Genomic DNA, 6,248 nt, shown 5'->3' on the forward strand with positions numbered 1-6,248 from the left:
ATATATGATTGTGTGCATCTATATATAAATATTGATATATATGTACCGTATGTGTGTACATGTTATACACACATGATAATCTTTCTGAAGTGTCACTCCTTAGAAAGAGTTTTAGATCCGCCACTGAGAGGTGGCTCCAGATAGCTTGCTTCCCTTCCAGTTGTCATAAGGCTTGTGGTACGATGTTGCTTGCCCCATAAACAGTACAGGGTGTCCATAAAGTCCCAGTACCATTACAAGTATTTATTGCTCAGAAACCATATAACATAGAGTAATGCAGTCTTTTGTAGAATGTTCTACATTTCCACAAGTTTACATTCAGAGGACTTCATTCTAAAAAAAATGCATTGCTCTATGTTATTGGTTTCTGAGCAATAAATACTTGCAATGGTACTGGGACTTTATGGACACCCTGTAGATCGGGAGAATAGTTAAGGGAGATGAATTAATACAGGAATTTTGGAGGAGGAGGCTCTAGAAGACTTTCTTCCCCTCTAATTGTCAGTAAGACTTCTAGTACGAGGTTTCTTGCTCCATATACAACGTTAATTCAGTTGCACCCTACCACAGTAGATCAACTACCGGCTACACACTCTTTAGCTCAGGCCAACAAAGAAAACAAGTAAAAAAAAAATGCGCAATACGAGTTTTCTGTACAGTGTAAAATGTATGAAACTCTCAGCTCCGGTCCATGAAACTTTCAGCCATAGCCCGGTGGTAACCTGCGTGTCGGCAACTATAGCTGTACCAGGCGTACGATTATGGCTAACTTTAACCTTAAATAAGATCCAAAAATATTACTGAGGAGTGTAGAGGGCTGTAATTTCGTAAGTTTGATGATTGGAGGGTGGATGATCTGAAGGCGGACAGAAGAAGCGCGGACGGACAGACAAATGGCCATCTCAGCAGTGTTCTTTTACTGAAAACTAAAACTGGATTCGACGGGAAATCCTTTGATTCCTAACCTAACCTGGGAATCGAACTGAGGCGATTTCGCTGCTGAGAAAAGCATCACGAGCACTAGACCCTAAAATGGCAATTCCAAGGTCTCTGTTCACGCTAGACCTATAGTCACTATATGGTAGATTCACATCAACCGTGCATTTGATGTCTAAGCCAGCCCCTTACGAAGCTCCCGATTGGCTGTTGATAAGCCAATCACAGGGCTGGAAACTCTTAGTCTCTCTCGAGAGTTCACATATGCAGGATCTATTTCCACCTCTCCTGAGGGATACGTCTCTCAAAAGTATCCCCCAGGAGAGGTGGCGCATGCATCCTGCCTATGTGAACTCTCGTTAAAGACTGAGAGTTCCCAGCCCTGTGATTGGCTTATCAACAGCCAATCAGGTGCGTCGTCGTAAGGGACTGGCCTAGACATCAAATGCACGGTTGATGTGAATCTACTATAGTAGTCAGTCTAGCTGTGACTGGGCAATGACAATGGCTATGAGAGTCAAGTCAAGGTCGTCGGGGGAGAGTTTTTTGCAATCTGAGAACCTTAAGGCTTTACCCTTCTCTGCTAAAAGGAGAAAAATACATATAAGTTTATATATACGTATATATATGTACGTATATATACAATAACACATATATCAATACGCACACACATAACACACATATGTCTATATGCTTAAAAAATCGCAGTAGATGCACGTGACTTCATTAAATAAGCGAATACCACAACGTCTTAGCAAAGACAAAAGCGCTTGGATTTCTGTCTATATCATGTATCCATATATATATATATATATATATATATATATATATATATATATATATTTATATATATATAGATATATAGTGTCGACTGTTTCCCTTCAAGAGTCACTTCTATCCTTAGTCACAATATGACACCACACACCAATACAGTTCTTCAGAGTGTATAGAGTTACGACTCTTTTTACTGCCTCCGGACATCGTCACTGAGGATATATTTGTTATTTTCTCCTCTGTGTTCTCTTTCCCGCCTCCGGGCATTCTGTTGCATAAGGTTGCATATGAGTTTTGGATCGTGTCCAATGATGATAATAAATGAAACAATTCCACAATCCACAGTTATATCTAAAGATAAATCTGTTCAGAACGCTTCCGTGAAACTGTACAAATTATCTTTAAATAATATTTACATATACATAACTGTGGATTTGTTTCTCCATGTCAAGACCCATGGTGATATGAGCATTTTCAATAATAATAGTAATGATAAAAATAATAATAATAATAAACCATGGGACACCAACGTTGAAGAGAAAGGAAAAAATGGATAAGTATCAAAACCTGAAAATAGAAATAAAAAGGATATGGGATATGCCAGTGGAAATTGTACCCATAATCATATGAACACTAGGCACGATCACAAGATCCCTGAAAAGGAATCTGGAAAAACTAGAGGCTGAAGTTGCTCCAGGACTCATGCGGCAGAGTGTGATCCTAGAAACGGCGCACATAGTAAGAAAAGTGATGTACTCCTAAGGAGGCAGGATGCAACCCGGAACCCCACACTGTAAGTACCACCCAGTCGAATTGGAGGACTGTGATAGACCAATAAATAAATAATTAAGTAATAATAATAATAATAATAATAATAATAATAATAATAATAATAATAATAATAATAATAATAATAATGTGAAAAGGTTGCTTACTGAGTAGGAAAAAAACCACCCGCAATTGAAGAAAATGGCATCAGGCATTTTAGAAGACTCTCGTCAGAACACAATGGAAACGTAATTGGAACCCAAAGATGAAATCGAAAAATTCGTGGAAAGAACTATGTAGCCAGCTCGATGGAGGTTCCTTTTTCGGAGAGGACAAAGAGTCACCGTTTGACAAAGGAGTGGGAACGGATAACGATCTTGAAAAAAAAAGAAACATTCGTTTGACAGCGTGAAACTTGTTTTCAACATTGCCGAAGTTATGGGGGAAAGAATCACTACCAAGCCAGAAACAGGAGATTCGTCGGTGCCAGTTGCTATGAGAAGTTAGGTGATTTCACGAAACGTTTCACAATTCATGAATGGCAAAATGATATATTGGTTACACACGTTTATATTGAACGTTCCCAGATCATCGTTACATGCATACTTATCTGTTTACAAAGAACATTCAAAGTTAAACAGTATATCGAAACGAAACATTAACAATTAATTGTAAATAAGTATTTATATCAAACACGCATATATGTATTCACATATATACATACTATATATATATATATATATATATATATATATATATACATACATACATACACCAGGAGCTGGATTATAAATGAGTGTTAGAATCAATGTAAAGTGTAACACTCTAATTCACTGATTATTCTCGTGACTTTTAGTAAGTCTAGGTCGTATCGTAAACTCAACTTCTCTATGCAAATATACTGTCTTACTCCCACTTTGTATCAGTAAATGCTACTGAAGCCGTTTTCTGCTTTGTTCTCGTACTAGTTCATGAACAATTTCTGGCACACACACAAATATATATATTATATATATATATATATATATATATATATATATATATATATATATATATATATATATATGGGTGAGTGACTGAAACTTGACAGGAATGCTACAGTGAAGCCGAAGTCCTCTTGACCAAGTCAAGGCAGTGTGCACCTTAGGTCAGGTTGGGTTAGACTGTATTCGTGTTGCATAGATCTTTGGCCTGCCCTGCAGCATCCCACGACTAACTCTTCTTCAACATTGCAGGATGGTGGAATAATGGCAATGGTTTATTTTTACAGGTATTTGAGCGTAGGTTAAACAGATGAGCGTAGTATGAAAAAAAAAAGGTCAGTCACAGACTAGGTGAAGTAATTATAAACTAGCAGGTTGTGTACAAGAGACTGGAATTCTCTAAGGGTGATGAGGTGGGAATGTATGAAGAGCTTATGAACCCAATACTCCTTTATGGGAATAGTGTCGATGGTGAATGCTAATAAAAGTAAAATGTTGAAGTTATCGAGGCGAATTGCTTGAGTAGTCGGTGTAGGTTTATGAGCGGTAAGACCATACGTTAAGTATATCTTAGTTTAACTAGACCACTGAGCTGGTTAACAGCTCTCCTATAGGGCTGGGCTGAAGGATTAGATATTTTCACGTGGCTAGGAACTAATTGGTTACCAAGCAAAGGGACCTACTACTTATTGTGGGATCCGAACCATTTATTAATTTCTAATCACCAAAAACAAATTTCTTGGATTCCACATTGGCAGAGCGGGGAATCGAACTCGGGGGTACCGAGTCGGTAGTCGAGTACGTAACCCACTCGTCCAACGATAACATGAGCTCGTAACCCACTCGTCCAACGAGGAACACATAAGCGCGTGCAATATAAGAGGCGCGTCGCATCGTGTGATGGGTACGGACGTGCTGATAATGAGGCTTTTTCACAGATGCATGAAGTGACTGATGCTGTGGAAGCTTCAAGCACAAGAGGTTTATTCAGGATTTAACCACGAGAGTGCGAATGTGGCAGTGGAAGTTATGTTGCTCTTCTTCTGGAGTTAATTCTTGATGGGTACAAGAAACTCACGTCTGATGAAAATTTATATGCTATATATATATTACATATATTATTATATAATATAATATATATCTATATATATAATATAATATATATAATATATATAGAGAGAGAGAGAGAGAGAGGAGAGAGAGAGAGAGAGAGAGAGAGAGAGAGAGAGCTGACAAGTGTTTCCTTTTGTCCTTGCTGATGAAGGCGGAAATCGTAGATTGTATGGAAATAGCTATAACGGGGTCAACTGCCTCGCTTAGTCTTGGTTTCATTTTTGTATTTTTCATTTAACTGTATTTCAACTTTATTTCATTCTTTCATTTATGGTCGTGATTACCATAAGACGTTTGTGTCGTATAAAAAGAGAGTTTCCTGAACGCGTATAGAAATGTGGATAAGTTTGTCCTTATTATATTTCAAAATGTAAGCAAACAATTATTTGTTTCTGCCAACTTGAAGATTATGGTTATCTTGTGATGCAGCAATGACTGTATGTTGAATAGAACTAATATAAAAATGCAAAACTTTTTATCATATGTAAAAAAGAGAATTTATTTACAGATATGCACGGTGCATAAGGAGCTGGAATTCTCAATGAAATATTTACCAGACGAGTGACCAACTTAAAAAGAAAGAAAGAAAGAAATAAAAAACAGTAACAATACCCGTGCTGCCTCAAACTGCTCAAGAATGTTTATTGAACATGCCTATGTCTTTCTTCACTAACTTACAGTTAACGTCAAACCTCGCGGAAAACTTTTCGAAGTTATCTCTGTTTGCCAGAGTAATCCTATGTTCCGTCAGGTGTGCGTGTGTCTGCGTTTCTATATTAACTGGCGTTGCTCTTTTTTTTTTCCTGAACTTATAAATGACAAGAGCTTATACAGTGTCAGAAAATGTAACGTCTTTCGTAACTTAGTTACTTTGCTACTTGCCGTTCTTATCAGCAAATTGTCGTAGATAAGAGAAGTTCAGAATTCTTTTTGGGCGTGTTTCTGCTCCGTCTATTGGACATTTATTGATTTTCTACGTCATTGTCTGGATCATGAGTGGCGTGGATGATATCATCTATGACGTCATCGTCTTGAGGTTTTTCTTCGTATTAGTGCATATGTTATTCGCACATCAGTATTTGTTTTCCTTTCATAAGGTAATCACAGGAGAGATTATAAAGGCAGTGATTCGACATGAGAAAAGTAACTAAAGTTGACAACGTAAGCGCCTTGGGTGGAGAAAATAAATAATACTATAGAGCCATTGGCAACTTTCGTTCCAATGTTGTCGTCTGGCGCTAGACCAATGAGCGGCAGTTGTTTGTGAAGTGCTGAGCTGACGAGGTTCTCGCTGCTCTTCTCTCGCGAATCTGTTATTTTTATTACTCCAGTGTCTGAGGCTGTTAGACTTTCGTCATTATCTGCCGAACTTTGATTGAAGAGAGTATCGCAAACGGTTTCTTTGAGCTGCCCAACACAAGGTAAGAAGACGGGTTTCTTTGTAATTTCAGTAAGACCGTTGGGAAGTCTTTGGTATAAGGGCGGGTGTCGGGAGAAGCAGCTGTGTAGCGGCACAAGTAGTATTAACGTACTCCTGTTTCCTGTGGTGTTGACGTTTCAAAGGAATCGTTTATTATTAGGTATCTTGTACTGCTGCTGCTGTTACTGCTGCTGCTGTTTCCGAGCGTGCTCTCATGCTTTTAAACTGAAAGGTAGGAGGTCACACATCGACTG

General features: G+C 38.2%; 1 protein-coding gene across 4 annotated transcripts in view; it reads left to right on the forward strand.

The window, feature by feature from the left end:
• The first annotated feature begins 5,820 nt into the window (after positions 1 to 5,820).
• The window catches only part of LOC135214023 (ras-specific guanine nucleotide-releasing factor RalGPS1-like), a 210,372-nt gene continuing 209,944 nt past the window's right edge, over positions 5,821 to 6,248 (forward strand). For all 4 annotated transcript variants that reach the window (XM_064248133.1, XM_064248134.1, XM_064248135.1 and 1 more), the window contains exon 1: positions 5,821 to 5,995. The gene's annotated coding sequence lies outside the window, so the exon portion shown is untranslated. The remainder of the gene's footprint in view (positions 5,996 to 6,248) is intronic.

Source organism: Macrobrachium nipponense, chromosome 43, assembly GCF_015104395.2.
Source record: "Macrobrachium nipponense isolate FS-2020 chromosome 43, ASM1510439v2, whole genome shotgun sequence".
Classification (NCBI taxonomy): Eukaryota; Metazoa; Arthropoda; class Malacostraca; order Decapoda; family Palaemonidae; genus Macrobrachium; species Macrobrachium nipponense.